This window comes from Urocitellus parryii, chromosome 2 (assembly GCF_045843805.1).
Source record: "Urocitellus parryii isolate mUroPar1 chromosome 2, mUroPar1.hap1, whole genome shotgun sequence".
Lineage (NCBI taxonomy): Eukaryota > Metazoa > Chordata > Mammalia > Rodentia > Sciuridae > Urocitellus > Urocitellus parryii.
The window spans coordinates 40,747,447-40,759,562 of record NC_135532.1 but is presented as its reverse complement, the minus strand read 5'-3'; the positions used below and the strand labels follow the sequence as shown (position 1 = coordinate 40,759,562).

The window sequence follows — 12,116 nt, the reverse complement described above, 5'->3', positions numbered from 1 at the left end:
TAGAGATGTTTATATCCTGAACTGGTATTGAAAATGATGGGAAGTTAGAGAGATGAAGCCATTTACAGGGAGAAAAAAGTAACTAAAGACTTTTTGTGCCCTTTAGTAACTAAAGACAATCAATGCCCGCTAAGATCCAGCTTCCCTTTTATGGGTATTCAGAGAACAGCTTCTCTGAAAAGCAAGCAGGCAGGGCTTCCTTCTTCGTTGGTGACAAGAGCCTTAGCCAGTATCTTAAAGAGTTGCCTCCAACCCCTAAACCTCAGAAGCAGATATGCTCAAGCGTAAAGAAGGGCTTTGCTGCAATGTCAGAACCAAGATAGTTTCTTAACTATGAAAGCAAGAGAGAAGGGCCCAAGGTGGTCCTGCTGGCATAGCTAACATAGTGGGTAGATAAACATTTTTAAAGAAATCACCCTTCAAACACTGTAGCTAATGATAAGAAAAAAATAAGATGCGGTGGGGTGAATTTCATCAACATATAGATAGTCCAATCTGAGTAACTGAGAAATCATTCTTTAAAAGTTGAAATTAGGGCTGGGGCTGTAGCTCAGTGGTAGAGCCCTTGCGTGGCATGCGTGAGACACTGGGTCCGATCCTCAGCACCACATAAAAATAAACAAATAAAGTAAAGGCATTCTGTCCATCTACAACTACAAAAAAAAATTTTTTAAGTTGAAATTAGTTAACTATCTGTGTGTTCACGTAAACTCATTGAAATCTCTCACACATCCAGTTTTTCGTATACAAGCAGTATAGGAGAGGAAGTTAAGATAGAGAGGAGTCGATTGCAGAGGACTGTCTGACTGGTAATGGAAGAGCATGGGTCCAGGCTTTTCAACAACACTCCTGGTAGTCTGTGGAGCCTAGGGAGTGTGGTTTGTGCTATTGTTCATTTGTTGGGGCCTCAGGATGGGGATGCCTGGTTAATGAGGGTTGTCTGTAGTATCTAAATAATATTTTACTGTTTACTGAAATATTTTCTGTATGTGTTTTCATGGATAGCTGAAATACCCAGTCCAGGCATAGAGATCCCTGCCAAGAGGACATCTGAAACCAAGTGGGGAGTGGAGTCAGGAGTATGCATTCTGGTCCCTGCTCTGTCATTTTGGGGTGTGTGACTTAGGACAAGTATAGCTTCTCTGAGCTAATTTTCTTTATCCGTTCATCGAGTCCTGTCTCTTCATGTTTTTTTTTTATTAGAGGAATAAGACTATACTTTTTAGCTAAGTTCCAATTATAGTCATTCCTCAGTCTCCATAGGGGATTGATCCTACTCTGCCCCTGGATACCAAAATCCGGGAGAAGCTCAAGTCCTTTCTATAAAATGGGGTGGTATTTACATATCACCGGTGCAATCCTCCCATATACTTCAAATCATCCTAAATGACTTATAATATCTAAAACAATGTAAGTGTTTGTAAATAATTGTTATACTATATTGCTTAGGGAAGGATGACAAAGTCGTATACATCTTCAGTACAAATTTTTAATTTTTAAAAAATATTTTTGTCCATGGTTGGTTGAATCCACAGATGTGAAACCCACAGATCTGAAGCACTAACTGCACTAGTGTTGGCCTATCCTTTGTTTCCATTATGATTTTCTGCCTTTTTTAGCAATTTGATAAACATTGATTGTACCCCTGTGCTAAGCACTGCGTGAATGAGAGTGAGAAATAACTTAAGTCTTAAGACAGAAACTCTGTCAAGGAACACAACCATTAATGAAGGGTTCAGCAAAATACACACCCAAGTACAGCAAGAGTTGGCCAGTCACTAGAGCAGAGTAGGAGGGGATGGAGGGACCAAGGAAGAAATCTACTTTTTGAAGACAGAAAATATTTTATCCAGGAAATGACACTTAAGTATTCTTGAAAGATGTGCAGCAGGAGTCAACAGAACAGGAGGATGCGGAGAATGTGAGAGAGGAGAGGTTGGAGAAAAAGATGAGGGTTGATTGTGAATGTCCTCAGATGACATGTGGACTTCACTTACTTGAGGGAGATCATTATAAAACGGTTTTAACTTCTGATCTCATATATGTTAATTCTCTTTCTGTAGAGCAATTCCATAGGAACTCTAATTGTATATACCCTATCTCCTAATAGAACATTACAACCAGCCTGACTACATCTTTGGCAAGTAGAATATTCTGATTTGAAATTGTTAAGAGGCATGGCTAGTGTTAGAAGCAATGAGTCTCGCCAGGCGCTGTGATGCACGCCTGAAATCCCAGCCATTCGGGAGGCTGTGGAAGGAGGATCCTAAGTTTGAGCCTCAGCAACTTAGCAAGACCCTGCCTCAAATATAAATAAATAAATAAATAGGGATGAGGATGTAGCTCAGTGATAAAGCATCCCTGAATTTAATCAGCAGTGCAAAAACAAAAAAGGCAACAATTCTCAAGGAAGCAATATTCCTCCAGTGAGAAGCAGAATGCTATTTGCTATTTATATACAAATTTCTCAGGATTACAAACCTCCTTGCATTGGTCTTTTAAAATTAGGTGACCACAAGAGGGAGCCAGACTTCACCTTTCTTACTTAATAAAAGGCCTTTGAATGTTGCAAAGTACAAAATGAAGAGGTCCACGGGCACCAACTCTTGCTGTTTACTTTTTTTTGAATTGCAAACGAATATTTTCATATTATTTTGTACAAATGTGAGTATTGATTTGTTTTCCAAACTCCAGTTGCTTCTTGCAATTGGATTCAGGTTCAATATTCAAGGACTGAACGAATCAATAATGAAACTTCTAGACCATCTATCTGACACTCATCTTTCAGGCTGAGTAGCCGATATCTGCTGATAGATACCTCATTCATTTATTTATTCATCCATGAACAAATTTTTCTTCAGGTTTTATTATTTGTTAGGCAAGTTACCAGGTGTTGAAATACATATACACATAAGTAAAGACAAGAATTGTTATGATTTGTATATGAGATGTCCCCCAAAAGCTCATGTGTGAGACCATGCAAGAAAGTTCAGAGGTGAAATGATTGTGTTATGAGAGCCTTCACCTAATCGGTGCTTTAATTCACTTGATGGATTAACTGGGTGGTAACTGTGGGTCAGCAGGCTGTGACTGGAAGAAGTGGGTCCCTGGGGGCGTGCCTTTGAGGTATATATTTTGTCCCTGGTGAGCAGAGCTCTCTCTCTCTCTCTCTCTCTCTCTCTCTCTCTCTCTCTGCTTCCTGGGCTACTCTCCCTCACCGTGCCCTTCCACTGTGCTGTTCTGCCTCACCTCAGGCCTAGAGCAACGGAGCCAGCTGCCTTTGGACTGAGACTGCCTAGAAGATAAATAAACTTTTCCTCCTCTTAAATTGTTCTTATCAGGTCTTGTGGTCACAGCAGTGAAAAAGCTGACTAAAACACAGATCTTGCTCTCCGGGAGCTTATTATTGGGAAAGAACCAGACGAACAAACAAGAAAATGTGCTCAGGAGTGTACTTCAGTGCAACCCTAGGCAAGGGCCCTGAGTCACCTGTAGTTTACTGTGTCCCATCAGGCTGCTGTGGAAAGAATAGGGACCTGGGAAGCTTCTCCAGCTTTGGTTGGCTGTGGCCAGGCCTCTGGCTGAGAGCTTTCTCTTTTTTTTTTTTTTTAATTTTTTGAGATGTTGATGGACCTTTATTTTATTTATTTATATGTGGTGCTGAGAATCAATCCCAGTGCCTCAAACACACTAGGCAAGTGCTCTTCCACTGAGCTACAACCCCAGCCCTTCCCCAACTTTTATTTTAACCTGTTGGAAATGGAATCCAGGGACATCTCCAGTCCTAAACCATTTTAAATGTCCAATTCAGTGACATTAAGTAGATTCCTATTCTGTGTGACTGTTATCCCCATCTTGGCTTTCTCATCATTCCAACTAAAATTCTGTGCCCCTCAAACAGTAACTCCTTATGCCTTCTTTGCCCGGTCCTTGGCACCCACCATTCTTCTTCTTGTCTCTATGAATTTGACCACAGTAGGCATCTCATAAGTAGACACATACAGTGTTTGTCCTCTGTGTCTGGCCTATTCCATCATCATAGTGTCTTCAAGATTCCTCTATGTGGTAGCGTGTGCTAGAATTCCTCACCTTTTCCCGGTCGAGTTGCATTCCATTGCGTGTATCTGGCAAACTCCTTTTGAAGTGTCTGTTTATGACCCCACCAACTGCTCAGTGGGGAGAAGCAAAGCCCTGGGGGATCACGCTTGCTCACTTCTCTCTGGATCCAGGAGGCCAGCTCAGAATTCGGTATTCACAGGGCCTTGCTCCTCTTGAGATGCTCCTCCCACTCATAAGATAGACTTCAGTTCCCACTGTCAGTCCTTCATTCATGCTTTGGTGACAGAATACCATGGGTTTGTAAACAATAAAAATGTGTTGTTCCCCAGTTGGGAGGTTGGAAAATCCAAGATCAAGGCATCGGCAGATTTGGCATCTGGTAGGACCAAATTTCTGTTTCTCTAAACAGCTGTCTTCTCCCTATGTCCTCTGATGGTGGAAGGGGCCATGCACTCTGTGGGGTCTCTTTGATAAGGGCACTAATCTCATCTATAGGGTTCACAACCTAATTGCCTCCCAGGGGTCTCACTTCTCACCCCATTACCTTGGGTGTCAGGATTTCACCATCTGAATTTGGGGAAGCCATATTCAGACCAGGACACCTATCTATGAAATCACTCCTTGTCTTCTTGTTGGTTGAGCGGGAATCCTGTCTCTTCCCCTGGATGGTAAGAACACATGCTGTCACCCAAGGAGCCCAGACAGGGAAGACCAAGGGCATGAAGACACACTGCTCCCTTTCCTCCTCTACCTGAGACGGCAGCACATGAGAGGCCAGAACTGAATGGGCTTGTGTGTCCAGGGTGTTTGGAACCTGAATATTCCATTCATGCAGTTTATCGGAGACCAGAAAATCAAATGGAAAATGTGGTCTTAATTACTACCATGCAAAATCGTTCAGTGATGTGGTTGTGAGGAATTAGATTTCTGGAAGAAGGAGAAAATCAAAGCCAGTTTATTCAAATAGAATTTTATGCCTTGCTCAAATGTAGACCACAGGCATATAGGTGACTGTTGGCTGAAAGCATCACTGTTGGAAACCAGACAAGGAATATATTGACTTTGAGAGCATTTGCCAAACCTACTCACAATAAAAAATATGGTTTCATTTTCAAAGGGCCTCACATGTGAGGCTTTCTCGGAGGTTTGCAAAGCCTAAATCCCTGCTCTGCTTGAAAACTTTCTGGAAGTATAGAGTGAAAAGCAAACTTGGGGTCTGGACCCAGTTCACTGTTAGGCCAAAGAATTTCACATTCAGAATAAAGGACCCCATTGATACAAGGCTCCACTCTTTCCCTAATTGAAATAGACTAGTAACATCGAATTTTGTATTAACACACTCATGATGCAAAAAAAAGCATAAAATACATCAGGTTGGTGGAATAGAAAACAGATGGCCAGGCTTTTGCCCTCCTTTCTTAAAGCCTGATTTTGTGGGTGTCTCAGGAATAGGGTGTGCAGCCTCTGAAATCAGACTGACCCCAGTTCAGTTTTTCCCACAAGGGCAGCCTTAGCTCAGCTTGTTAAATTCTCTGAGGTTCGGTTTTCAGTGAGATGGAAATAATAATAGAATCTCTATCATATAGTTTTATGGGAATAAAACGAAACGCAATATAAAGCCCTCAGGAGGGTATTATTGTTGTTAGAGGGCTTTGAGATTGGGTCTTTTTCCTCTTAGACTTCTAGTCTCAAAGCAGATACAACGAGGGAGGCAGCATGCAAGAGAGAAAAGCAGCAGCCACTGCCCCAAGGTCATTGCCTGACCTCATGGGCAACAGCACATCTCCTCCAAGCTTAGGTTGATCCTCTGTATCACAGTGATGAAGTAGGTTCCACCATTTCCCCAACCATGTGAGTCTACTGGACACTTTTTTCAGTTTCCAAAGCCAAAGTAGCTTTGATGCTGGGCCCACCTGGGAGGCAGTCAATGGGATCTTGGTCTTCTTCAATTTTTTTTTTTTTGGTTATTGTTCTTTTTAAATATACATGACAGTAGAGTGGGGGTTTTTATTTTTTATTTTTAGTTGTAGGTAAACACAATACCTTTATTTTATTTATTTATTTTTATGTGGCACTAAAGATTGAACCCAGTACCTCATAGGTGCTAGGCGAGTGCTCTACTGCTAAGCCACAACTCCAGCCCCTAGAGTGTGTTTTGACATATTATATATACACAGAGTATGACTTACTCTAATTAGGATTCCATTCTTTTTTAATATTTATTTTTTAGTTGTAGTTGGACACAATACCTTTACCTTATTTATTTATATATGGTGCTGAGGATCAAACCCAGGGCCTCGAATGTGCCAGGCAAGCGTTCTATTGCTGAGCCACAACCCCAGCCCTAGGATCCCAATCTAGTGGTTGTGTGTGATGTGAAGTTTCACTGGTCGTGTTTTCATATATGAGCATAGGAAAGTTATGTCTGACTTCACTCACAATCTTTTCTATTCATATCACCCATCCCTTCCCTTCATTAACCCTTTGTCTAATTCAATGACTCCACCCATACCCTTACTGTGTATTAGCATCCACATATCAGAGAGAACATTTGGCCTTTGGTTTGGAGGGGATTGCCTTGTTTCACTTACCATGATAGTCTCCAGATCCATCAATTTACCAACAAAAGTCATAAAGTCATTCTTTTTTTATGGATGAGTAATATTCCATTGTGTGTGTTTACCACACTTTCTTTATCCATTCATCTGTTGAAAGGCAGGTTGATTCCACAGCTTAGAAATTGTGAATCGAGATACTATAAACATTGATGTGGCTGTAGTATGCTGATTTTAAGTCCTGTGGGTATATGCTGAGGAGTGGGATATCTGGGTCAAATGGTAATTTCATTCCAAGTTTTCTGAGGAATCTCTAAAGTGCTTTCCAGAGTGGCTACACCAATTTGCAGTCCCACCAGCAAAGTATGAGTGTACCATTTTCCTCACTTCCTTGCTAACATTTATTGTTATGTGTATTCTTGACAATTGCCATTCTGACTGAGATGGAAACTCAGTATAGTTTTAATTTGTATTTCTCTAATTGCTAGAGAAATTCAACATTTTTTTCATAATCTGTTGACCGTATTTCTTCTTCTGTGGAGTGCCTGTTCAGTTCCCTTGTCCATTTATTGATTGGGCTATTTGAAGTTCTTCATTGGTTGGTTGGTTTGGTGTTAAGGTTCTTGAGTTCTTTATATGTCCTGGAGATTAATGGTGTCTCTGAGGTGCAGGTGGCAAAGACTTTCTTCAATTCTGTAGGCTCTCTCTTCACCTTCTTAGTCTTCTTGAGAGTCTCCTCCCTCCCTCAGAAGCATTTGAGAAAGGGCCCTGTATCTTCAATTCATGAGCTGTGCAGGATCCTCAGTCCGTGTCCCTTGAAGATGGTCAATCTGATTCTTCTTTGCCACTTGAGCAGAGCATTTGGTCAGGAGGTGAAGAGCTCTAGTGTGGTTGTCCACCCACCATTGGTGTTCCATCCAGACATTTCTTTCTAAGGCTCAATCACCCGGTACAGATGATGCCAGAGTCAGGGCTCAGGCATCAGTGCTTCGTCCCTATCCATATTCCAGACTCAGGAAAAGCCCTCTCCTCACACTCTTCTCACAGCTTTCACAACTTTCCACCTTAAAGGCACTCCCTTCTTCTTTCCTTTCTAGAAAGATAGGGCAAAATTCCTGATAAACCCTTTAAGAGCAAATTCCAGGAAGGAGACAATAGAAGTGGGTTAATCTCCAAGAAATCTTTGCTTTGGGGCTTAAAGCAAAAAGCACACTTCTAGAATCAAAGGAGAAGGTAAAGATCCCATAAAAATACAGCACAACTTACACCCCCATGCCTAGTACTTTCCAGAGAGTTGACCTTGCCTGAGGATTCTTCTTTTATTATCATCAATTCTATTTGGGCAATTGGAATAGATTCATGTTATATTATCATCAATTCTTTTTCCAATGTTATATCTCATACTGATACAATATTTGAGATTTGTCTTAGCTAAACTAAAGCCCCATCCAACCTACTAAATTTGGGCTTTTTGAAACAATGACTCCCCTGTCAAGAGGGTCTCTTCCAGGCTACCATGAATCTTACTAGGAGTATCAGGACAAATTCTACAACATCATGATATGTGTTCCAAAATAGCTTTTCTCACAGGACAGTGGGACAGAGAGGACCGCAGTCCCCAGATCTTGCCATTGCACCTCGATGACGATCATACCTTGAGAGGCATCCAGCACCTTAGATTCATTTCAGCAGAGGGACTTTCCCTCTCTGTGTTCTCATTTGTATGAGGCAAGTGTGGGGAAGCGGCCATCAGGAACACCTAGCCTGCATGGCCAACCAGTTACAGACGAGCCTCGGAACACCAGATCCTCTGCATGAGGGGGAATTTAGAGCAGTTGGGCTCCAGGAGATCCATGGACTCTCCCAACCACCTCCCTCCACTGGCACACACATGGCAACTTGGAGATGGAGGAAGTCACCTATCCAGCTTGGGTGAGCCCCTCCTTTGGAAAAAAGACAATCCCTGGGGTCCTGTGTAGCATGCAAACTTTTGTGACTTTCATAACATGGCTCCTTGAATAACCATGAAATTACTTCCTGACTTCCATTTCTGCCTTCAGAGATACCAGGGTGAGATAATTCTATCAAAATGGGAAGGCTGACTAGTATCCTACACAAGTCTGCTTCACTTGGATCCTTTCTGTTATCATGGCTGATTCTATCCCTTTAATCCTCTCCACAACGTTTTAAAATTTTTCTGGAATCACCAGTTCCCATTAGTCTATAGTCATCCTACTCAAAATGGGTTTGTCCTATTAGCAGCATTCCTGGAAGCTTGGTAGAAATGCAGACTCTCAAACCCTACCCAACCTAGTAAATTTGAATCTACTTTTTAACAAGGTGCTCAGTGATTCATATGCACATAAAGTTTGGGAAGCATAGTAGGGCTTCTCAAACTGTCAGTAGTAAAGAACCAGTTTTCTAGATTTCCAGTCCATAGAAGACCAGCACTTTTATAAAATAGCTAACATGACTTATAGGAAAAATTAATTGTAAAATCCATGAAATAAATAAGCTTCATTTTCTTTAGAAATAGAGTCAATAGACAAAAATTACATTTCATTAAAAATAATTAGAACAAGAACATAATAATAAAAATAAAGAGTTCCACAAATTATACTGGTATATTGAAAACATGGATTTAGGAAACTAATAACAAGAATCAGTTTAAAACTTTGTAAATATTAAACCCACTTTGCTAGAGTTAATTTATTGACACATGAACTTATTTTTTTTTAATAGAAAAGGCATAGTGCATCTTGGTTTGCTTACACGTTAGGAGATCACTTTGAATTCTGCATTTCCTAACTGCAAACAGAATATAGTATTTACTGGTTTTGAAGCATAGAGCCAGCCCCAAAGATACATTATTTAAAAAGACCTAAGACATGAATTTCATCTCAAATGGAGAAGAAAGAAAGAAAGAAAGAAAGAACTGTGCAAACAAATTTAAAGCTACTTTTTTTGTGTACGGGTGTTACAAAATGTGGCTTTTAATAAAACCTGATCCAAACACCAATAACTTCAGAAAAGAATTTGGATGGAGAAAAGAAAGTTATTTCATTTAGGAAAAAAAATCAGTATCTTTTTTCCTAATCCTCAACACACAGTTTAAACATATACAGTGGCTATAGTACTTTTTACAATTCCTATGTGCAGGAGCAATAAATAACAAGATCTAAATACAATTACATTTTTAAACATTAGGTCAAAATTTTACATAAGAATACCGTTCTACTTCCCCCACCCCAAATTTCTAAAATATCACACACTTTTCTCAACATCTGCAGGCATCCAGGAATTTATATATATATATTAGTTGTCAATAGACCTTTATTTTATTTATTTATTTTTATGTGGTGCTGAGGATCAAACCCAGTGCCTTACACATACTAAGCAAATGCTCTGCCTTTGAGCCACAACCCCAGCCACCCCCCCCCATCCAGGAACTTTTTGGAGATTTGCATATGAGCTTAATTCCTAATCCCTTGTCCTTTGGGTTCAGTGACTAAAAATCAAAATCACCAAAACGATGGTTCAGTTGAAGTCAGTTGAGAAGAGACCCTGGTTCAGCTGCTCTCATAGGATGGAAACAGGGTTGCACCAACTGGCTCCATGCTGGAGGGGCAAGCGCAGAACCTCATCAACCAGTCATCTGCACAGGCCAGGTGACAGATCTGCATGCACAACAGGAATGAAATTGGATCCCCATAAACAACGCTCATCGTTGGGCTCAAACACTCCAGGGTCGTTTTCCTTGATCCATCCCCTGCAGGGTCATTCCCTTCTCTGGGCAGATACTGTGGAAGGCCTGTTTTTTGCACCATCCTGATTCCTTCCTCTTCAGTTAGCTGAGCTACTAGCTGAGTCGGGCCAGGGGTTGGGTGATAAGCTGGAACTGGATCTTGCATCCCCTGATACGCCCCATGCCCTGGCCAAAGCGAGCCAGGCCTGGCTGAGACTAGTAAAGCAGGGAGAGGTCATCCGAGGTGGGGGATCTGAGGCAGTTCCCCATCTCCTGGGGCTGCTGCATGTGATCTGGGGGAGGGAGAAAGCAATGATGGTAAGGTGGGGATCCCACTGCAACTCCAGCTCATGTCAGCTCTTGGGTGGGGGCTCAATGCCCAGCTGTGGACTTCTGGGGTTCTGGTCAATTTCTCCTTCCAGGTGGCTCTGGGGCCAGTGGGGAATCAAACACTCCCTCCCTGTATCCCTCCCCCAGGGCAGCTGTGGCCACTGAGCTGCTGGGCCTAATCCAGGTCTGGAGGAGGGTACCTCTGCAGCCCCATCTCACCTGCTGCTTCTGAAGCCCAGGTGGAGCCTTATCTTCCAGTTTACAACTTTTTGTCATGTTGCACTTAAACCTAAACAAATAATTATGAATGCAATTGTTTCCCCGTAGCAAATGCTTCTAGTGTAGTCTCAAGGAATATCATGTGTATTAACATGATATGAATCTTTTTAATATGACAACTCTATTTTGTTTTTCCTTATTAACTAAGTTTCATAGTAACACTATTGACAGGGAATAATGTATATCTAACCTATTTCTATGTTTTGTTTTAATAGCATACATAATAGAAAAAACCATATAGCCCCAAAGAAATACATTGCGAGGAATGGAAGATGAGATTTCAAAGGGGTTTCAGTAAGAGAATAAAACATGTGGTGCTGTATTTTCAAAAGGTTGCTCTCTAGCACTTCATCAGTATCAAGTTCTAACAAATTTACGTTTGAAATGTAAATGACATCCATTGGAAATGGATCCCAGATTTTGCACTTTGGGGTTGTAGGTGGCAAACTTAACATAAAAATACCATATGCTATAATATCTCATGAAAGAAGAGTCTTGCAAAAGGATGTTATGAAAATCACAAGTCTCATCTAAACACAAATGGAACTTGTGTCAAAATTTTATTTAACCCACTAATTAAGGAGGGAACCAGTAAGAAGTTATAACCAGTTCAAAGAAGAATTCAAATAACCACACACATAGAGGCAGATAAGGACTACTGAGATAAATTTCAAAATAGATGCATAACTGGACCAGGCAATGATCAGTTGCCTTCCACTATACATACTTTATTTGCATTTCTTAAGATAAGGATTACTTGCATTATCATTAGTTTTCTACAACTGATAGAGTTCTCACATAGCTCAAGACAATGAAAGATAGAGACAACCTGGAAGAATTGCTGGACTTATAATCTGTATTTTCTCATTCCAAAGTGTTTCTAATTTTCCCAGCTATCCTAGCTCCAATAGTCAGATTTGATCAGTTTAAGCCACTTGACGGTAATTCCAGTCCCCTTTCCAGTTGAATGCTGTAGAAGTGGGAATGTGACCCAGTTCTGTCCAATAAGGTACAAGAGGAGTCTTGGAATGGAGGAGTGGTAAGTTTTCACTGGAAGAGATGACTCTTTTTCTGTCCTGAGGATATCATCTGAATGTTATGCCTCAAGTACCTCACTGGGGGCTTCCTTGAGGGTTAGTCCAGCCTAA

The 12,116-nt window shown here is 41.1% G+C and overlaps 1 pseudogene; it reads right to left on the bottom strand.

Moving 5' to 3' along the window:
• Positions 1-10,183: 10,183 nt before the first annotated feature.
• LOC113186301 (RING finger protein 11 pseudogene) lies at positions 10,184-10,629 on the bottom strand (annotated as a pseudogene).
• Positions 10,630-12,116: the final 1,487 nt, after the last annotated feature.